The sequence below is a fragment of the Thunnus albacares genome, chromosome 16 (genome assembly GCF_914725855.1).
Source record: "Thunnus albacares chromosome 16, fThuAlb1.1, whole genome shotgun sequence".
In the NCBI taxonomy this organism is placed as follows: Eukaryota; Metazoa; Chordata; class Actinopteri; order Scombriformes; family Scombridae; genus Thunnus; species Thunnus albacares.
The window spans coordinates 6,678,842-6,701,504 of NC_058121.1; the positions used below are offsets into that span (position 1 = coordinate 6,678,842).

The following is a 22,663-nucleotide window of genomic DNA, read 5'->3' on the forward strand; positions in this document are numbered from 1 at the left end:
CACTGCCTTGTTTAAGCCTTCAAGATCTGCAGCAAATTAATTTCTCCCCATGCAGTGCGTGAGGTGAGGAGAGGCAGGAAACAGGTGGTCGCTGTTACACGGACAGTCAGGGAGAAACAGATTGACTGGAAAAAAAACAAAACACATAAAATCTGGATTATTGGCACTTTTTTTCCCCTCCTACTTTTCTTTCTTTTCCCCATTTCCTAAGATTTACTGTCGAATTTGTGGATTAAAACAAATATACATTTAGGTCCTGTCAAGTGCATACATCTTATTAATTATTATCGCCCCAGGGTGACACCCCCTCCCACCTCACCCCCACCCACACATACACACACACACACACACACACACACACACACACAGCCGCAGGACATTTCGGCTACTTCAAGGACCTTCCATCTCTCCAGGAAACACTTTAAAAAAAAACACCCAGAAGTCCCTAAATGCAAGAATAACATGGGTGCTCAGACTACCTGCCATGAGAGGCAGCCACCGGGTATCATCGCCGGTTTGTGTTGCCAATTAGCGTGTTTAATTGTTGTTCTTTGTTGCTGTAATTACTCCCGAAGTCAATTCAGAAGTTCATTCAGAGCAGACACGTGTCAGCTGCTGCGAAAACACTAAAGAAAAGGCCAATCTGCTGCCAACGGACGGCCACTCACCAACATATTGGATATACATGGTTAATCCTTCGGCCTGTTTATGGCAATAATAATAATTATAAGCACTGCGTTTGGAGATCACAGCTTTTTGTCTGTTATTGTGGGAATTTAAAACGTGACCTCTTTTCTTTGATTTCTGGGTTTAGGATGAAAACAAGACAAAAAAAAAAAAACTTAAAAAATGTATAGACTAAAAAAAATAAAAACCTTGAAGTGATCGACTGTTAAAAAGTCATCTGTTGATGTTTTTTTTTTCTCCGTTCAAGCAATCAATTAAATGTCTTCTGCTGTGAATGATTAACAATATTTTGAAGAGACGATTACAGCCATCGCCCGGCCATAACCGAAGCTGTAAAATTGATCTCTAAAACTTAACTTCAGCAGCTGTTGGATCATTGAGCTTATGGTGTGTGTGTGTGTGCGTGCGTGCGCGCGCGCGATCGATGTTCATTAACTTCTCTACTCAAGAGTTTCTGAAGTGCTCCTGCAGATCACACGGAAGCTAAAAGTCTTTTGACTATTTCCCATCCAGTTATTTTTGTGATGTGCAGATGGGGAGGAAAGAGCAAAACGTATTTTCAGATATTCATCATCCCTTCTTCCTCCTCCTTCTCCTCTTCTTCTTCATCTCTGTGTGTATCTTTTTTTTTTTTTTCTTTTAACATCCTGCAGCTTTTCAATCCAGATGCAACAGGCAGTAAAAATCTGACTTTTATGACTTATAAATTAATCAACTATCTCGCTGGGTTCAGTTTTGGCTGTTTGTTTAAAACAGAAGATGTATCTCACTTTGTTTGATTGTGATTGGAGTCTTTGACCTGTTGGCTTTATTCTCACCGCAGCCAGTTGTAATTAATGTCAGACAGTGGATGAAATACTCTTTAACTGTAAAACTGACATACCGTACATGTACAATACAAATGTAATACAGTGTTATACAAAGAAACAAACAAACTGACAGAGCTACTATAGCTGGTTAGATGTGACAGTATAAAATTGACCAAATACTGTTTCTAATATGACTTTCAGTCATTTCAGAGATGCACTTGTATCCTCAGTGGTATTATTGCAGACAGTATGACCTAGTATCTATCATGTATTGCTGTTACATCGCCCCCTGAATTTATATCAAGAGCTTTGCTAAGAAATGATAGTGTAAGACAGTGGTTCCCAACCTTTTTGCTTAGCAAATCACTTCAAATGAAGGGGTGTTTATATGCTATAGTACCCTTCACCATGTCTACCAGTTGAGACCTGTCAATCCAAAGAGCCTTTTATTTGTTCTTTGTTTTATTTGAATGATTTTTGTATACCTGAACAGGTAAAACAATCAAGTAATTCACAAGATAAAAAGCAAAGACTGGAGAAATAGTTTTATCTGCTTTCCTACTAAAAGTAACAGAGTGAGGAATTCCTTTATCCCATCATAGCACTCTGTAACATACACACACAGCACAAGAGAGGCAAATGTGTATGTTTTACACATATCACTCCTGGTACTCTCAGCAGTATTATAGTTAGTGCTGCACAGTGGAAAGTATCATATTGTGTATATTTCTGCTGCATTCTGTCTTCTCTCACACTGAGTCTTTTTACATCATGAGCTGCTGTGGAGTAGTCTTGTGTATTTTTCAAAGGATGTATGCTATATGTGGACTATGTATTGGATCGCTGCAGATTGCTTCTCTGTCTTAATGTGTATGTTTTTTATTGTGTATGTTAAGTTTTGTGCTCACATTGGGATAATACTAAAGTTAATCAAACTATCCTCTTAACCATCTTGCGACCCCTGAAGCTTATCTTGTGACCCCTTGAGCCACAGCTCAAAGGGCATCTTTAACCACATCGCTCTGACCGGCTCCCTCCTGCCTCTTTGACCTCAGCTTCAGGTTGTTCAATCTTTAGTAATATCCGTCTTTTGTCTCACTCTACTTCAGGTTATTGTATTCTTCTCTTCTGAATATGTGTAAACACCTGACATGTGTTGACGGATCAACCGTGCTGCTGTTGTTACATCTTAACTACTGCTGAAAGCATCACAAGATCCAAACTGGGCTGCTTGAAAAGAAATACTGAAAATGAGTTTTATTACAGCCTGTTTCAGGTTCTTTGGTCCAGAACTAAGACCTTCCTCTAGACATATATTAATGCATTTTAACTACGTGTAATAATCCTGCGTGAAATGTCAAAACATGTCCATTTAAAGTATTTTATTGTTGTTTTTATGCTTGAAAAGGTGTTTCCCTTTTTTTGCTGTTCTTGTCCCAACCAGCAGAGTGCGCCGCTCTGGCAGTGCACCCCAAGGGGAGATTAACCTGCAGGTCTCTGAGAAAAGAGAGGACACACACACACACACACACTGTGATTCACACCCTGTCTCACTTTCAAAGCTAGTAAGCATACACATGCAAGGGGGGCGACGCAGGTTCAATGACTTTGATCGTGTAATTCCTGTGTAATCTCTGTAATCTTTTAAAGCAGAGCTGTTTGAATGTATGTTGTATGTGTGCGAGTGCGTGAGTCTGTGTGAGTGATGATGGGCGTAATGTACATTGGATTAACAAGATGAAGTAGAGGCCGAGACTACTGCTAAAAGAAAATCTTTAAGAATCAAACGATCTGGGCCAGTCGCTGTTTTAGAGCTTTTCAATCCACAGTTCACAGTTAGAAGGGTAGATACAGGCTGGAGAACATGACAGAAAGTATGGACTTTGCACTGGATATACTTCAGTTTCATTTCTTTTGAAGTCTTTTATCATTATGAAGTACGCGTGATTTGGCATGTGGACGGATATTTAGCTTTGAAAACAAGAGCAGAGACATGAAGTGTTCAGAAGTCTTCACACTCAACTGGAAGACATTAACAGAAGCCATGGAGGCCTCCAGGCTGCACACTTTGACCCTTTGACTCTTTTAAAATATTGTTATGAATGAAGATTGATGTTCCACATGAAGTAACTCACCAGTGTTCCTCTTGTTTGTTGCATAATAAAACATTTGAACACAATATACTAAATGCAAAATAAACCCCGATTGTGAGAACTTTAACTTTTACCTTTGTGTGTGGTCTTTCCTTGTATTCTGCATGTTGTACGTACAAAACCATACAGTTGGCTTTCATCCAGTTCTTTCCATAATACAGTAGCAATCTGTCTGCCACTGTCTGATTAAACGCGATTAAACAATGATGGTTTGAAATTAAAAAGGAATCCTGTGAGAGTTCAAGCGAGGCCGCCAGACCACAACTTTGGCTGCCAGCCCAACATACACAACCTTTAGTCTAGTGTGGCCTTCAGATGATGCAGTGGGCACCGCTCAGCATCACATTGAATGAAACTAAGTCCCAGAAAGAAGAGGTAGCAGCTCTTTTATGAGGGGCAAAAATATACTTTAAAGTGATCATTTGACAATGACAATGTGGTTGCGGTCAACTTGAATGACCAGTTTCCATGATAGATTCTTGACGAAGAAATCTTCCTATATTATTCATATATATTTATTAATCTGGCATAAGAGGAGTATTCTGAAGTAAGAAGCAAAAGCAATTCCACATATAATACACTATAAGGTTAAGGGTAGAGGTGTTCCGGACTTGTTTTGGTTATAGTGATGGTTTGGACATCTTTATCTTATTGAGACGTTACAGCTTGGAGCCTAAATTGTTTCTTTAACGTTGTACTCTTTCTAAATGTAATAAGGAAAAATACTTGAAGGGAGCATTTTACAGCATTGCGAGTCCTTGGGAAACAGAAAGTATCTACAATTTCTTGGACTCAGCACCTGGACATGAAAGATGTGTGTGTGTTCTGCACACTGATTGCTTGAAAAGTAACAAGGCCCCTTCAAGTACTACTTCAAATAAGTCGGTAATTCTACCAGAATAACAGTATAAAGACATCCACAGGAACTCCTCAATCCATCTTGGCAGCTTAATCCACGTCTTAACCGTCCCTCCATACGCACAGTATTCTCTAAACCTGTTGATGGCAAATAGAAGCCTGTAGGCCAAATCTGTCCCTCCAACGAAAACATCTGACCCCCAACAAAGGTTTTCTCTGTTATAGACTACATCAAAACTTTCACATGACTCTTCATAAATCTACAGTAGATAACAAAGTAAATCCAAATAATTATGATCCTGTGATGTCTCATAAATGAAGCAGTGAATAAACTATCAGTTACATTTCTAGTCTCATTTATGAATCATTTTACAACAATGACATAAACTGCTGTAAGTATGTTTGTCCTCATTTACTAATGGGAATAAGGGTATCTGGCCTCTGATACAACCCCGCATGTGTTTTATAAATCAATTTTATTCCTGAATAAATTAAAAGAAATAAATAAAACATTTTTTTTTTCACTGTGTCTGTACCGCTACAAGAAACAATGCAAAAAAATTCTGGCCCATGATTGAACCTAATTCCTGCTCTAAATGGTCTATGGTTGAAAGCACAACTTACGTCATCATAGCGCTGATCTAGTCAGGAAAAATATGGTTTCAGGTGTTTTGATCAATTAGTAAACTACAACAGAAGTTATGACTACTGAACAGACCAAAGAGAGGGTTACTCAGGCTCGCCAATAAGCGAGGTGGAGAAGTACTTTAATGTGCACATGCTAACACAGTCAAGATTCAGTTTATTGTCATTTTCTTGTGTATTTGCACACACCAAAAAATGAAATGTTGTTCCTCCCAGCCCATAGCAGTGCAACAACAACAGAAAGGATAAAGAAAATACATGTCTCAGTTTTATGTTGTCAGCTTTTGCATGTCACTCCTCCGTGCTCGCCCGGCTTCTGCGTCCCGTCGCACCGCTTTCGATGTTTCCTCTCCGGTGCAGCTCCAGGCAAGGCCGTGGTCTTCATTGGGTCCACTGGGCGTAGCAGACCAAGCACGCTCAGCTGATTTAGCTTCCAGCCAGTATTTCTCGTAGCAAATGACTTTGTTACGAATGTCCAAATTAAACTGACGATCATAGACATATTTGTCTTCCACCCGATGACACAGACGTAGACGTAGACATGGAGCTACAAGCTAGGAGAGGCCGCTGCAAACGTCAGCTGCGCCGCCATCACACTAGTTCATGGAGAGAAAGAGAGAGAGAGAGAGAATACCAACAATAAGGGCCCCTTCATTCCTCTTCTTATCTTCACAAAATAACTCTTCTGTTAGCTTCCTCGGCACAGTTTCTCCTTTGGAAGGTTGGTATCAGTGGCAGGTAGCAGCTAGCAGTTGACAGCTAGCTAGTTGTTTTGATTTAAAAAATATATCCAAAGATGATAATACCTCGTCTGTTCTTGCTGATTAATGCTGTTACCTCTTCTTCAGAGTCTTTTCTGAAGATTATTTGAAGGTTATTCTGCAAAATGTCCCATTTTTTAGGTCTGAGTTTCAGATGTATTCAGGAGCCCATCTCTGGTGAAACCACTCTCATTTGAGAGGAATGAGAGACATGCACGAGGACTTGATTGTACTCGATTGACAATCATTATATAAATATCTACAGCGGGTGAGTGATTGATAGATAGAAGATAAATGTTGCGCAGAGTATCACTTTAAACTGTGTTAGATGTGCAACATCTTCAGGCAGTGCTTTGTAAACTGGGGTCTGAGGACTGCCAGGAGTCCTTGAAGGGGTCACATTGAGTTCTCAATAAAATAAGTGATAAGTTTCTCCAGAGTTCAGTTAAATAGGTATCCCAAATAGAGAACGTATTACAATTAGATTATTTAAGGTTTCACTCTTACTCTAATGTGCCTGTGTATTGTGTAGACAGTTTGACAGTAAGAACACATTTAAAGATTTAAAGTAAGAGGCCTGCAATGTGAAAAAATAACCCTCTTGTTTTTGCAACATGACAAAGGATCTTTATTTTGCCTTTGTCCCTTACAGGCTGCCATATTAGCCATATTGATTTCCCCCCACTGTCAAACTCAACTGTCTCACAGTGTTGTCTTTTTAGCCTCTAATGCTTTTGTTTATCCTCAAACGCAACAGAGGCACATGTGAAACCGACAAAAAGTAGATGAAACAATACCCAAACCGAGCAGAGAGGACTGTAAGAGAGAGAGACGCTGGAAAAGTTGAAAGCAGAGTTGGTCAATTAAAACAGACTCCTCCGGCTTTGAGCCTTTGGTCAACTATAAGCTCATACGCTGTTTTCTTAAGTCATCTGCTGCCAGTGAAATCCTGTTTACTGTGTAACAACCAGCGTGGATGTCAACCGCGGCGTATACGGCATACACCTGAGATCACAGACCTGCTGCTTTATGGCAAGACAAACACCCACATTACACACTCGCACACACCGCAGTACACAGGGAAACACACCACAACAGCACAGATATAAGCATATAAGGGGGGAAGAAAGTGTGTGTGTGCCTCTGTGTGTGAGTGGTTACTTGACTGCTCCTGTATAATTATCAGGGAAGTCTCCTGATGTGGAACCTTTGCTGTTCTCACAATGAACCCATTTACCGCTGCAAACCATCAAACACCTGCCAAACACACACACGCACACAGACACACACAGGCTGATGGTTTACATATACCAGCATGCACACACACACACACACACACACACACACACACACACACACTAACATGAGGCCTAGAGAAACGTATATACACACACACACTCACACACAAACCATTTCAAACGAATGCAGGGAAATAAACAGAGACGAGAGCACACAACCCCTTCACCCCTCTGGGAATTTTACTATTCCGCACTTCTCTGCTTCTCTCATCCCTCTCTCTCTCTCTCTCTCACTCACACACACACACACACACACACATACACACACTCGCTCTCTCTCTCTCTCTCTCTCTTCGTCTCTTCCTCTGCTCCTTTGTCTCCCTGATTATGCAGTCGATCCCAGGGTGCGCTACTCACTGAGATCATCCACCTGTCAATCTGAAGCACACACACACACACACACACACACACTCTTTTTTTTTTTGCACACACCATTCCACCAGTGATATTGATACAGAGGAAATATTAATGACTTCACTCACCTGCAATACACTGTTGTATCTTACACTTCCAAACCAGGCCATGCAATTCATCAAGACACAGTTCTGGAAACTTCCACTCAAAAAAAAAAAAGAAGGTGAAATAACACTGAATGCTTTGTCCCTGAACACACACACACACACACACATATGCACACAGGCATGTCGGAAAGCGTTACATCAAGTGGTAAAAATTCAAGATGGCGTGTAATTTTAGAACATCTTTAACACGTGTCATGCTGTTTTCTCAGCGCTTTGGCATATGTATGTCTTTTTATTAGAATTCTGGATGGTGCAATCACAGGTTGTTGTGGCAGGTACATAATTTAAGTGTAAAAGTCATTACATGAAAGGAAAACACTGAGGCAGGGAGGATGGATAGGGACAAGGATGAACATAAGCTATGAATATATCATGGAAATATCTTCTTGGTCAAAGCTTTTGAATGCATATTGGATATCATATGCATATTTAAATACTATATTGTATTTTGCAGCATGTCTACACTTAACCTATAGAATCTTATTGTAAGAGTAAGTAGCTACATCCTGTGCATCCTCACACCAGGAGTATCAGTCAATATCTAACAAATAATGTAAGCAAAACAGCGGCGTCTGTTCACACATTGTTGGTACTGAATTTTAAAGCATATTTGAACCAGTATAGGGTTTTGATAGATGATACTGAGTCTAAACGATTACAGTGAAGGATAAGGCTACTATTCTTGATATTGTCAACACATCTCACTAAAAGACCAAAACCAGCAAGCCTCAATTCTTCTTGTGTCTTCTGTCTGTGCCTCTAAGCCCAATGGTTCCCTCTGAAAATGTAGCTCTTTAAAAAGGGGTCATGAATAGATAATTGAAGTTCTTAAAAAGGCAAAATAGTGCCCTAAAGTACACGTTGCATTTAAAATGGCGACATTTTGCAGCAAAATCAACTAATTCCAATGGAATTCCTGCAATCAGTGGGTTTGTTTGCAAATCCATTCAAATTTTTGGAGTCAAGTTCAACTTTGGTGAACTTTAACACAGAAATTTGCATTGTTGACAGTGCTTTTTTGACAGTGCTGACCTTTGAGCAAAAGGGGAGCTGAAAAGTCAGAAATAGAGGAAACTATTGTAGCTTATTACTGTGTTGCATCATCCACATTTATTTAACCTCCTCTGTCAGCAAATACACTGCTCGGCGATAGGGGCATAGTTTGCAGACAGTTGTGAGACAAAGGTCAATGGTGCAAACATGTCTTTTAAATATATTCCTACAATAACTCTTTATTGAATTAAATGATGTTACACCCTGGGAACAAAATGCCTGGGGGAGTAAACGGCTCAGCACAAGACATTAGAAAATAGCTGGGACAGATATTGTGACTGACAACTGCTAACATGTTCCCTGCTGGCCAGTGTGCTATCAGATAGCTTGCCAGCTACAGAAGGTCACCAACTAGCCCAAGAGTGGTACCTATCATCTTCAACAAGCCCCAAACAAATACTAGGCAAAGATAAACTTTTATTGTGCTACTTAAAACTGGGCAATGTAGTTTTCAACTGAAGTTAAGCAGTGCATTTGTTGGTGACTTTTTTCTGCCATGAATTTTGTGCTCTATGGCACCATGATAGTGGGTTTGGGATTGACTACAATGTCCACATGTTTATGGTAATGAACCCAGTAAAACAGTGTGGTTCACTGATGTGCTTTTAATAGTTTTTGGACAACAATGGACCTCTATGCCACAGAAAAATACAATATATCAGACTTTGGCTACACAGACAATACATGTTAGTAGGATCAATGCATTATTGGTGTTGGTCTTTTCATGGGATTTGTTGAGAATATCACCTCCTTTAAATCTATAGATAGTATTTTTTCCAAAAGAAGCTTCTGAAGCAGCATTTAGACCATCGGGAGACACAAAACTCATCTAATGAAGCTGCTGACAGCTCCTTAACCCAAACTGAGTATTTAATGTAAAGGCTCCTCTTATACCACCACAGGGGAATGAGAAAGCATAACTGTCCTTCATCTTCCTCACCAGGTAGCCTGTCTTTGTGTCAGTAACACAACACTAGATAGATAGATAGATAGATAATGATCTTGTCTCCATAGCTCATTTTATTTCTCAGCCTCACTCCATCACTCTCTCTGAGATCCTGGGCCTTAGCCTCGTGTGCTCTGATGGTAGAGGTTACCATGGCAACGGAGTGGTCTTGTGGCCCTGGATGTACGCACGCACACACACACACACACACACTCTCTCTCTCTCTTCCTCTCTCCCTCGATCTCCCTCGATCTCTTCATGCATACATATTCGGAGCTACAGGTGCCCCCAAAAGTATCATCCTTCCTGATTTTGATTGACACACTCGAGGGGCGGCGGATCACAATTAGTGATGCGGCTAATTTCCCACAATGCCCTGCAGCCACTGGGCACCCACTGCGCCCACAGCCAGCTCATCAATATTCATGAGCCATCTGATGAATATGTAAATGGTAAAGCGGCAGTGTCCAGGTGAACAACAGCAGCCCACCAATCAGAGCCCGCGGTACACACTCGACATCCAGGGGTGGGAGATGTGGCAGGAAATGGCATAAAAGGGAAGTCAGTAATTTTAAAGATAACTAATTAATAAAAGCTTGATCATAAACACTGATCTAAATTAAGACTAACCTCAGCACCACAGATTAAACCAAATCCTAGGCTTAATTTAGTGGATTTTAAACCAAAAGTCTGCTTTAATCTGTTAACCCTCATATCAGCCTCCCTTTTTGTAATTCTAATTCTTCATTTAACTCTAATATCTACTTCAAAGAGGATAATTCCAACCTTACATTTAACCCTAATATTATCCTCATACATCATAACAAAACCTGAATAGACATAAATCCATGGATTATACATTTAACTTGAACCTTAATCCTAATCTCAGTTTTATGGATTATATACCCAATTTAACTTTAATCCCATGGATTATAAAATGTATGGTAACACTACTTCTAATCTTGAGGTGCAGATGTAATTTAATCTTAATCTCTACCTCAACCATAATCACAATCTCATGAAAAATAATCCTCATTCAAACCTCATGGTTCATAAACCGTATTTTAACGTTAAACCTACAGTAGTTTTAACCTTGTTATGAACCATATGTATATATCTATGATACTAATTTCAATATAATAAACCAACAAAACCCAAAATAAAACATTATTGACTTCATTCTGTCATTAAGCAGGATATGTTAATAGCATATGATGAGATTTGGTGGACAGATCAGCCTTAATCCAAGACACAAGTGATGAGATTTTGTAGATGATCTTGATCTGGGATTTTAATTTTGTTGTTTAGCTAAAACAATGAGATAGTGAGTTGATTTAAAGTCCTCAGGGGATTGTTTGCAGTCGCAAAGTCAAAGTCACTCTAATGAACCAAGGTGACAAGAATGACATCTGTGGGTGTAATATGTTTTTTTTTTTAAATTTTAGCTTCTAGTTTGTCAAAACCAACCTCTCCTTAATTGTTGGAGGTTTAGTTCAAACATATTTAAGTATAATATACAAGTAATATAATAATATAATAAGTAAATCTATCCTACTAAGCCTGCAACACTGTGTGTCTTGTTATTACAGTATTATTTGAAAGTCTTCTCTTGTGTTTTGAGTGGTTCAAACATATAGTCACACACACACAAACACACACATATGAAGCCACAATGGGAGCTGCTTTGCCGCAGATGTGGGAGAAAAACCAAAGCGGACAGATCAGAGCAGAGATATAATCAACCCTGAGTTCTGAGGAAAAAGCATTTCGCTCCTTCCTTCCAGTCCTCCTTTACCTCCTCTCATCTCCATACTATCTTTCACCACCACCACCACCCCCTCTTCCAACCGCCCCTGTGTGGAACTCAGTGCGGCGGCTGGTGATGCTGGAACAAACAGACCCAGTTCAGGGTTTGAATAGACAAACCGGTAGCTGACATCGCTCAGGACCCACAGCACACAAACTCCGAGATGGGGCTCACGTCGAGGCAGTGCTCCGGTGCAGAGTTCAGCTAAACCAGAAGGTTTACTGCTAGGTGTGTGCATGTGTGTGAGTGTGTGTGAGTGTGTGTGTGTGTGTGTGTAGGTGTTATTGAGAAGCATGGCTTTCCCCAGAGAGATCCTCCATTAATTGTGAAGTGAAGGAGCCTGAGGGCGACACCAGGGACCTCCATTAAACACAGACAGGCAACTGACAACCTCTCTCTCTCTCCCTCTCTCCCCACTTTCTTTTCCTCTCACCTCTCATCCCCTCCCTCATTTATCCTCTAAAATTCAAATTCACATTCAAATTTAAACAAGGTTCATTGCCATGAAAGGAGCAGCCTAATGTTGGCAAAGCAATAACAACACACAAAAGAAAATAGTTTTGTTGATTCTGGGAGGCTGCAAACAAGGAATGCATCACCTAAATGTAGCATGCATGCATAAAAGATCAGATTTTTGCAAATTTCAAGCAGGAATTACCCTTGTTAAACAGCTTTTGTTGTGCAGGAATCTAATTCTGTTTTTGTCTGATTCCATTGGTTGAGGTCGACTCAGGTTTTTAATTTCCTCCGCCACACACACACACACACCTCAGACTTCTCAACTCGAGATGCTCTGCCCCAATTATACTTTTAAAACATCTGACTGTTCTTTAACTGGTTTTTTATTGCTCATATTTGGCTCGTTCCACACTGCGGCTGATAAGCCTCAGTGGATATAAACTTTGGCACCTCAGAAGCAAGTTGAAACTTACTAATGGTGTTGCTTCTGTCCTTGGAGCCTGCCCATACTATGGGTGCTTTTTGTAGCCAGGCTGTAAGTCCCTTATGAACTTATTTCCAGAGCAGGGTAATTATTGCAGGTACAACGCCTCAGGATGAGTACCTGATTCCCGACAGGATCTGTCTGGACTCTGAATAAGCGCATTTTGAGATCTTCTCCAAAGTGCCAGTCAGCAACTAGATCTCCTCCACCACAGGAAGCTCTGTTTTCTTGTCCCCTGGCGAATCTCCAGCTTCTAAAAGTGCGATCCCTTCTCTGAATATAGAAATACTTTAAAAATGGTCCCCAATTATCTGTCATTGTTCTCATTTGTATCCTCTTTCAGCTCTTTTTCACCCCTCAGCGATGTATGTGTGTGCATGCATGTGTGTGTGTGTGTGTGTGTGTGTGTGTGTGAGAGAGGGAGAGAGAGAGAGAGAGAGCGAGCAGTAAGGGTCACCGGCCACTAGAGGGAGCACCAGTAGTGTGAAAAAGTCTCACATATGTCAGTCCTCACTCACCCCCACCAACTTTGACCATCACACACACACAGACACACACACACACACACACACACACACATACAGTATATGGACATACTGCTGTAGGCAAATACCAATGAACCTAATGGAGTCCACCTTAACTCTGATTATCAATGACTTTGCAGGGTGAAGCACTGATGTGCATTTTATGCGCGTGCACAAATACACCCAAGCACATGCACTCACTCGCACACACACATATACACATACGCTATAGCAGATGTTAAGGATTAGTGTGTGTGTATGGGTGTGTGTGTGCGTAGCCTCAGGCACTGTTCAACAATGCATTATTCCTGAGTGCACCAGTTAAGAGGGGCACTCCGTCTCCATGGCAACCACCCCGGCTCTGATGTAAACATGGGGGTAGTTGAACGTCAGCCCCAATAAAGTGGAAGATTTGCCCCCCAGATTACAGACAATAAAAGACAAAGATAAGATGCCGAAGTGTTACAAATGTCACAGTATCTTTTAAAAGAAGTGTGAGGATTCGCTGTGTGAGGGCAGTCTGGGTAAAATGAAGGTCAAGCGGATAGTTTTTTTTTTGTTTTTTGTTTTTAAAGATATTGCTGTATTGATCACACCATGAATAAATCCTTCTCCTCATTTTCATCTAAACCCAGCTCGGCTCAAATGATGGACACAGACTCCTCAGAATGAAACTGGGAGCAATTTTGGTGATATGAAGGTCAAATAAACTGCTTCTGACAGATAAACACATCCCTTCTTCCTTTATTTCTAGCCTGGTTCACTGAGAAGTTTCTTCATAGCATTCTGAAAATCTTAATCTTGGATGTAAAAACCCCCAACAAAGCCACTTACTTCCTTGTTTAAAATCTTAGGGAACCCTGCTTTGTTACACAATACAGATGGCTGCCAACTTTTGCCAGCCTGCAGAGAGAATGGTGGATTTCTGGAGAGATTAGTATAATCACTGAAGTCCCACTGGGGCTAAATATAGGTCGACCAGAAGCGGAGAATCTAAGCTAAGTGAGGGCTAGGTGCTGGTGGCCACCGGCAACATTTTGAGGCAACGTTGCAGGGCAACTGTGACCAGCAGTGTGTTTTTCATTAAACTTCAGTTCCTCAGAGCCCACTACTCAGCAGTTATCATAGTATTTATTGACCTGTTACATACACAAACAAAAAAGTCCCTTCATTATCAGGTTTAACACAAGGTGATGGATGAAAGCCATAATTTGTAACACTCAGTCAAAGCATCAGTTGAGTTACTTTTCAGAGATTTAGAAGATGAATGTGCCGTCTTGAAGTATAAAACCATCTTCTTGTAGAAGAAGACTGGCATGAATTCTCTTTTTTTATTATATTGTGCTATTTGTTCATGTAAGCCTACACTGACTTGTACATTCATATGGTATATCATGATAGAATATTCGTTTATTGCATGATTTGTATTGAATGGTAATTTTGTGTCATACAATTTTGTCACACCATGCTATAGCAATGTACTGAGAGGTAACACCAGACAAGTAGATGTTATTTCATTTAATGGGTTGGAAGCAGAAAAAAATGTAGAGACCCACTGATGTTTGACACTGTTAAGTATCTTTCCATATTACGCCATAATATAGAGTGTTATATTGAACAATACAATTCTCTATCATACTGTGTTGTATTGTATTGTATCATAGTTTACCATACAGTACAAGGTCATAAACAGTGTTTGGAGGTTATGAGTTAAGTATTACTGTTTTGTTTTACTGAAATAGGAGAACTGGAGACTTTAACTTGCCCTTTGGTGCGTGTGACTGTGAACAACCAACTGATTGTGGTAGCTCTATGATAGTGAACACAACCTCTTGTCCAACGTGTGCTGGGAGAGACTCCAGAAGCAGAGTAGGAGATGATTCAGTTATTATGTTACTTCTACTAATAATGCAAATTTAAAAAACAGGTGTGACACATTCTCATGGCCAAAAAAACATTTTTCAAATGACAAAAGCAGTTTATATTTATTAATCCAACTAACACTCATTCACTGCGTTACTGATAACCTGATCTGTTTGTAGATACAATAAAAGTATGTAGAAAGTAATGCAACTTATTATTGCTCAACTTGAGCAATTAGCAAGAAAATGTAACTATTTTTAAATGTAGCAATAAGTAAAGAATAAATGATTACACTTTACACTGATGTCAGGGCAGTTTCAGCTTGTGACTAGTAGTGTCTACTAGTAAACTCTTCATCACAGTTTTCATATGTCTGTGCTGATTTTCATGTGACAGATTGCCACAGAGGCATGAAGAAGTAGAATTATATTTTATATTTTAAGGAAAGAGAAGATTATAGAAAGCTCTAAAAAGAATTACAAAATTTGGGCTTCAGAAACATGTTTTTTTTCCTTTGATAATTATCTTGTGACCTCAGATTGTGCTTCCCATCCATGCTGAGACCCTTAGTCTTTAAAGCTGTGTCTGCAGAGGGTGGAATTTGAAAAAAAAAAAAAAAAATCCAGCAATAATCTGGATTACTTTCCACAATATATTTACAGTATCATGGAAAAACTATTTTCTTTCATTTCAGCCTGTCATCAACAGTTTATGATGCAAGTTTCTGCAGTTCCCCGGGAAACAAACAGACGAGTGTAAAGTCAAACCAGCCAAAGCCAGCATGTCATGTCCACCACCTCATCCAGGCAGAGGCATTATTGTCTGGAAGCCACACAAGCAGAAAAGTAGGGGCGACGGGGGTTATAATGTGTGTTTATAACTGTGTGTGTGGATCCTAAACTCTCTCTCCATTGGAATGGGTTCTAGTGTGTGTGTGTGTGTGTGTGTGTGTGTGTGTGTGTGTCTGACAGCTCAGATGAGGACTGGCTGCAGGCAGCTGCTTTGCTCGAGGCCACATTCAGTTCCGTCGCGCTGCATTAGTCCCCAACCAACCTGTCACCCCTAGCAAGAGAGTGATAGCACGCAGCACACACACACACACACACATACACACACATACACACACACCACTAAACACATTTACACACATTCAGCACCGGTTTCCCATGTGTTCACGAGCACAAAGCGGCACATAACACACTGACATATGCAAGCGCAACGCAAAGATTATGCTCACTTTGTCTGGTGTTGTTCGTACACGTCGGCATGGCGGCGGCTTCATGTCCGTGCTAATATGAAGCTGTTTATCAGTTTGGGGCGGAGAAAGCGTTAATCAGTGTGACTTTCAACTTAGTTGAAGTGCACTACATGTATGTGTGTGCGTATTTGTGTGTGCGCGCGGTCCGTCAGTGCTGATATGCAAGTGAGGGGGACTAACCGGAGTTGAGTGGAGTCTTTTGTAGCGCAGGCAAGGCCCTCAGGCACAGCCCCAGACCTAGACCCCCCCACCACCACCACCACCACCACCAACACCACCCACACACACATAGACAAGCACACACACACACACACCACATGCATATGCCCTCGGCCGTCGTGCTGTAGATGTGATGTGACAACTACAGTGGGGCAGACTTTCCCACCATCGCCCTGCCTTTTCCACGGGATGTGACCGCGGATGGTGTGTATGTGAGTGTGTGTGAGTGTGTGTGTGTGTGCAGCGGTGGTGGTATGGTGGGGTTAGTTGAGAGGTGTCATAATGAGGCTTGGTTTGGTGGGACAGATGTTGGGATTCGGAGGGCATTGGTTGAGACAAGGAAGTGATATTAGTACTAGAATCTCTCTCTCTCTCTCTGTCTTTCAGCCTGTCTGCTTTCTTGTGTTTTTCTGTCTCTATCACTGTCTTTCTCTCTCTCTCTCTCTCTCTCTCTCTCTCTCTCTCTCTCTTTCTGGTATGATTTCCTGTGCCCGGAGCCACTGACAGAGGCAATTCTTCTCCACTCTGCTGCAATGGTGCATCTCTGATTAACTTTTAATGACTTCACTATAACAGCCAGACACACACATGGAGGCCAGCGCTGGCTGGAGATGCAGTGTAGCGATGAAATGAATCAACCAAGAAGTTTGCAGCACTTTGGCTCAGATGGGCTAATCGCCTGTAATGGAAGCGATACTTCGGAGCAATCAGATAGGATGGAGAGATACAGCCTGGTGAAATGCAGGAGAACTTTTTTTTTTTTCCTAGTGGAGGGCAAAATTGCTCAAGGAGTTGCCTCAGTGTAAATACTGTGATCATATCTAATCTCTGATAGATTTTAAACCTTCGTTTTATTGCTCATTTCCAATAAAGTTGATTTAAATTTATGTTACATTTTAGCAGAGCTGTAGGCTTGAGACTTGAGTCAGACATAAAGAGGCACAACATCAATTTTACATCTCAAAGTCAATTTACTAGTCACAGCGAGTACTACACAGCCTGTGGAAACAGTTATATGGCTTCTGTGGCTCTGAGGGAGCTTTGTCAAGTCTGAGATAATTACTCAAGGGAGACTTTACTTTGACTTGTCCCAAATGACTCGAGACTAACTTGGATTTGTCTCAAATGACGTCAGACTTGACTTGAGACCTATCGTGAAAGCCTCATCACTCATCCTTAGGGAGTCTTGACTTATTACGTATTTATTTTGACTTGGTACATGACTTGAGACTTATCTCAAATGACTTGAGGCTGGAATTGAAATTGATCTTATAACTTAAGATTAGATTTGGACTTGCCTTAAATGAATCAAGACTTTACCACGAATCATGGACATGACACACTCAAAACTTGACTTTGACATGTCTTGAATTACTTGAGACTTATTCTGACAGACTCAAGACTTAACTTGGACCCATTCTCAGGGAGCCTTGACTTGATATGAATTTTGACAGACTTGGGACTTGTCTCAAATGAATCAATACTTTACTGTGGACTTGACATACTTAAAACATAACTTGGACTTGTCTTGAAAAACCTGAGACTTAAGACTTACTTTGACTGACTTGGGACTTGAGTTGGACGAGTCCTTAGGGACTCAACACTTGACTTGAGATGTACTTGACTTGGACTTGTCTTGAATTACTTGGGATTTGACTTGAAAATTTTCTCAAGCACCTCAAGAATTTACTTGAACTTGTCTTGAAAGACTTGAGAGTTGACTTGAAACTTGACAGACTTGAGACCTTACAGTACTTGGACTTGCCTCAAAAGACTCAGCATTGATGCATTCAGGCAACCTTACTAAATCATCTAAATGTACAAGTGGAAAAAGCTTTAATTACAAGCAGTCAAACAGTTTACACACTTTTCCTGCAACTATAGCACAGTCATGTGAGAAAAAGCCAGAGACAGAAAGGAGAGCAGATTGAGAGAGTGGGAGGAAATGTCAAGAGCAAGCAGAGTGAGAGGTAAAAATCAGTCAGTGGGAAAAGGAAGCACTATAGTACATCACCACAAAACCTGCCAAGTGCTTCAGCACACTAACAAATGGATGTTGAAGACACCACTGGTGGTGCCAAGAGTGACCCACTTCCTGCCCACTAGTTTAGAGACACTTTTCTCACTCTTACAGTTAACCAAACGTTTTAAGTCATATAAGTGTTTTATTTATACTTGTATCATTTGTGCATTTTGGAATAAAACAGGCTGATATATTTTGTGGTTGGAGATCCTTTTTCCTTCAGGAAATCGTACATTTATAGCGATATACTTCAAAAATGAATCTTGGTTTTGCACATTACTGTAACACATGTAGTCACCAAGTCATTTTGATGTAATAGAATGATGCTGATTTTAAAAAAGGTCAAAAAGAAAAAGATTACTGTATGTTTCTTTTAGCTTGTTCCTGGTGATTGTGGATGGTGGCAGGACAGACATGTAGGTCAGAAATGGTTCAAACTCTATTAACATTATGGCCTCCACCTCTCAAGGAATTAACATCATATTTCCATATTTCCATATTTATTTTTTATTTTCTACTCCAATACACTGTACGCACAGGTATTAAACACTACTATACTATATATACTACTGCTATATATATATATATATATATTATATATATATATATGTATATTTATATGTGCACTCAGCAAAAGCCGGGACACTTAGCAGCCAAACATTTCTCCGCCCTCTATTTCGGTGTTTAGCGTCTTCAGGTTAGGCTAACCCATTGTTGCTAACTTTGGGGCTAACCCTGTTCACTTTTCCAGCAGTTGGGGAAACAACAGACGTGACTTCTCTTGGTCTTGACAAGCTGCAGCATTTATTAACTGACACACTGTACTCTGTACTGTACATTTACTGCCAGATTGACAACTTCCAGCTAACCTTTTCCTCTGCTCCGCTTTTCTGCTGCTCATTCTCTCATTCAACCAGTCACTCAACCGCTACGCATACATATTACACACTGTCCTATTCCTTAAAAAAAGATACACAACCAAGAGGACACAGAGGTTGATTCATGTTTCAGAACAGCACTGCACAAAGGCTCCCAAATGCTATTGATTTCCGAATGAATGGATATTTGGTGTTATTTTTGGCATTAAAAAATATTTTTTTGGCCTGTTGGGGGTTCTCTTTGGTCTGGCAACCCGCCAGGCCTGTACAATTATAGGGGAAACACTGTGAGTGACACATTTTGTTTTTTATGAGTTTTAGAAATCATGATCAAAAGTAAACTTTGTTCAAAATAAAAACACTAAATCTGTCTTATCAATCATTGAATAATGCCATCTACTTTGTCTCTACTCTGTTCTGCTCATACTATGTCAAGTGTCCACATGCATTCAAAGAAACCACATCTGCGTTTTCTCCTTGAGGCGGAACATAAAAATAACATAACCATAAACCCCACATAAAAGAATAAAACAATACAATAAAACCAGTACAACAACATTGCATGGACTGCCATTAAGATAAAAATGTCCTTATGAAGTCTGGCGTTTCTGTCCTCTTTCCCTGCGTATACCTGCTGAATAGGCATTGTTGTCAGGGTATTGATGAGTTCAGCCATTTTGTTTTTTCTCCAGGCAGAACTCTCTCTTTCATGTTTCTGATCAGAACGAAGGAAAACAGTTATGAATTAAACATGCGAGCGTAATACCTCTGCCAAATCCATACCTTACTGCACAACTGTGTGTGTGTGTGTAAACTGATAGTTTCCAACAATGCTTTTTGAAGTCCGTTTTTATGATTCTCCTCTCTGCCTCATCTGGATCCTCTTTATGCTGCTCTGTCGACTTTAATAACTTAAGTCTTATTTTCTGTAACTCACCAACTGCTAACACTAACAGGTTGTGTAAATATAAGAGGCTTGTTTCATGTAACAGGTTGTTTTTAATACTGTCTCTTGAAAACATACCAGGCATTTTTGGAACCACAATTTCAGAAATATTGATTAAAATAAATATAGATCATAATGGATTTGATGATGGTTTCATGCTCTGCTGTCCAACTCAACAATTTTGATGCATGCTCTTCTGATGGATGTTCATTTTTAACCTTTGGGAACAGTATGAGTAACAAAATAATTACTGTGATGCTATGTCATGAACCACTTTGGTTGGTAGTTCTTTAAATATTGGGATTATTTTCACAGTTCAGGTGTTCAATAGTAATATGCAGGAGGTCATTAAACAAGGCTAAAAGTCTACAGCCATGCTTGCAGCTCTGTGAAACAGTACTGAAGCACAGCAGTGCTTTGAGCTAAATTCTAAGATCAGAATGCTAATATGCTCACAATGACAATGCTGCAAGCTGATGGTTAGCAGATAATGTTCACCATGTTCATTATCTCGAGGTCCATTTATACTGTATTATATTGTGCTGCCTGAAATGAAAGTTGACAGTTGTGAGAAAAGTAAGGTGAAGTCTTTGGTCATCAATCTAAAACGATGCTCCTACATCGTACTGTGAGACTCGTCCACCAACGACTAATTTGGAGCTTAGATAGATAGAACTGTATTAAGCAGGAGGTCATTGTTTGCGCACCAAGTGACATCTTGGGCCAACTCAATGCAGTACTGGGTTTCATCATTGTTGGAGATGAGGCCTACAGTGGTTGTCATCTGCATATTTGATTGATTTCACAGAACCATCCATGGATGTAGAGTGGGTGATGTACAGTGAGAAGAGCCAGGGGGAAAGAACAGAGGTTATTAACCTTCACCCTCTGTGGCCTGTCCAACAGGAAGCTCCGAATCCAGTAGCATATGGCTGGGTCAGTGTTCACGTCCAAGAGTATAGAGTTTAAATGGGTTGATAGAATTAAAGGCAGAACTGAAGTCTATGAACAGGATGTGTGAGTAGGTGTTTGGTGATTCCAGGTGTTGTAGGGCGTAGTGGGTGCATCCTTGGTAAGCAAATTGATACGGATCCATCAGTAGGGAGGTGCAGGATTTCAAGTATGACAGAATGATGTGCTCAAACGCTTTCATGGCCGCAGATGTTTGTTTGAAACACTGAGGGACTGTACATTGGCTTAGAGAGGTGTTAAATATGTTGGAAAACACTGGGGCCAATTGAGCTGCACAGTGGCTCAGCAGAGCAGGACTGATCCTGTCTGGCCCTGCTGCTTTCCTAATGTTCATCTTCTTGAACGTAGCTCTTACCTCATCCTTCTGGATGCAGAAGGGTGGCATCTGAGTGGGAGTAGGGGGGATGGCAGGTGGAATAGGATTGTCAAACCTTGCCTAAAACTCATTTAAGGTTAGGGTCATTATCTGGAGGGGAGCAGGGGTGTTTTTTGTAATCTGTCATGTCCTTAAGACTTTTCTATATTGATCTGGTGTGACTGAATGAGAACTGTTGCTTAGTTGGACTTCACTTTTCTTATTGCAGCACACAACTTATATTTGGCTGCTATGTATTGATCCCTGTCTCCATTTTTGTATGCACAGCTCTTTCGTTGTGTAGGAGGTGTAATTCTTTGGAGAACCAGGGTTTTTTATTACCATAGAATGTCATTGTTTTGATAGGGTTGTACATTTTCTTGCAAAACTTCATATGATGTCACTGTGTCAGTGAGTTCATTGAGGGAGTCTCAAACTACGTTAAATACATTCCAATCAGTGCATTTGAAGCACCCACGTAGTGTTTCAATGGCATCCATGGACCAGGACCTGATAGATTTGGATGTTTTCTTGATAGTTTTAAGCTTTTGTCTGTGTTTCAGTATGAGGAGTAACACAGTGTGATCAGACTTCCCCAGCGGTGTCCTCGGGAATGCATGGTAAGCATCCAGAATCGAGATGTAACAGTGATACAATGCTTTGTTTTCTCTGCTACGGCAAGGAACTTGTTGCTTGTAGTTGGGAAGTTGGAGGGACAGGTTCATATGGTTAAAATGAACACAATGACAGATGTGTCAGGGTTGGAGTTTTTAACAGAGGAGATATGTTATAGAGTTTTCTAATGGCTGTATTAGTGTTCGCTTGTGGTGGAACATAAACGCTAACTAATACAACTGAAGCAAATTCTCTTGAGAGGTTATATGGTCTGCATTTCAAACTGATGAATTCAAGATCAGGAGAGCATTAGTGATGAAGGATGTCGAGTTGTTACACCAGCGCTGATTGACCATAAGACAAATAGCCCCACCTTTTGATCTGTGGGATAGTTTGACTGACCTGTTGGCTCAGAAGATAGTGAAGCTGGGGGGGTTACCGACTGATCAGGAACCAACTGATCCAGCCATGTCTCGGTACAACAGAAGGCTGAGCTATCTGAGCTGTGTGGCCTCTGTCAGTTTGTATT

At 40.5% G+C, this 22,663-nt stretch overlaps 1 protein-coding gene across 11 annotated transcripts in view; it reads left to right on the forward strand.

Moving 5' to 3' along the window:
- LOC122999389 overlaps positions 1–22,663 on the forward strand; it is a 167,854-nt gene that overhangs the window by 110,432 nt on the left and 34,759 nt on the right. For 4 of the 11 annotated variants that reach the window (XR_006407718.1, XR_006407717.1, XR_006407719.1 and 1 more), the window contains one exon: positions 22,083–22,139. The exons of the other annotated variants lie outside the window; for them this stretch is intronic. The gene's annotated coding sequence lies outside the window, so the exon portion shown is untranslated. The remainder of the gene's footprint in view (positions 1–22,082; positions 22,140–22,663) is intronic. 11 annotated transcript variants of the gene reach the window in all.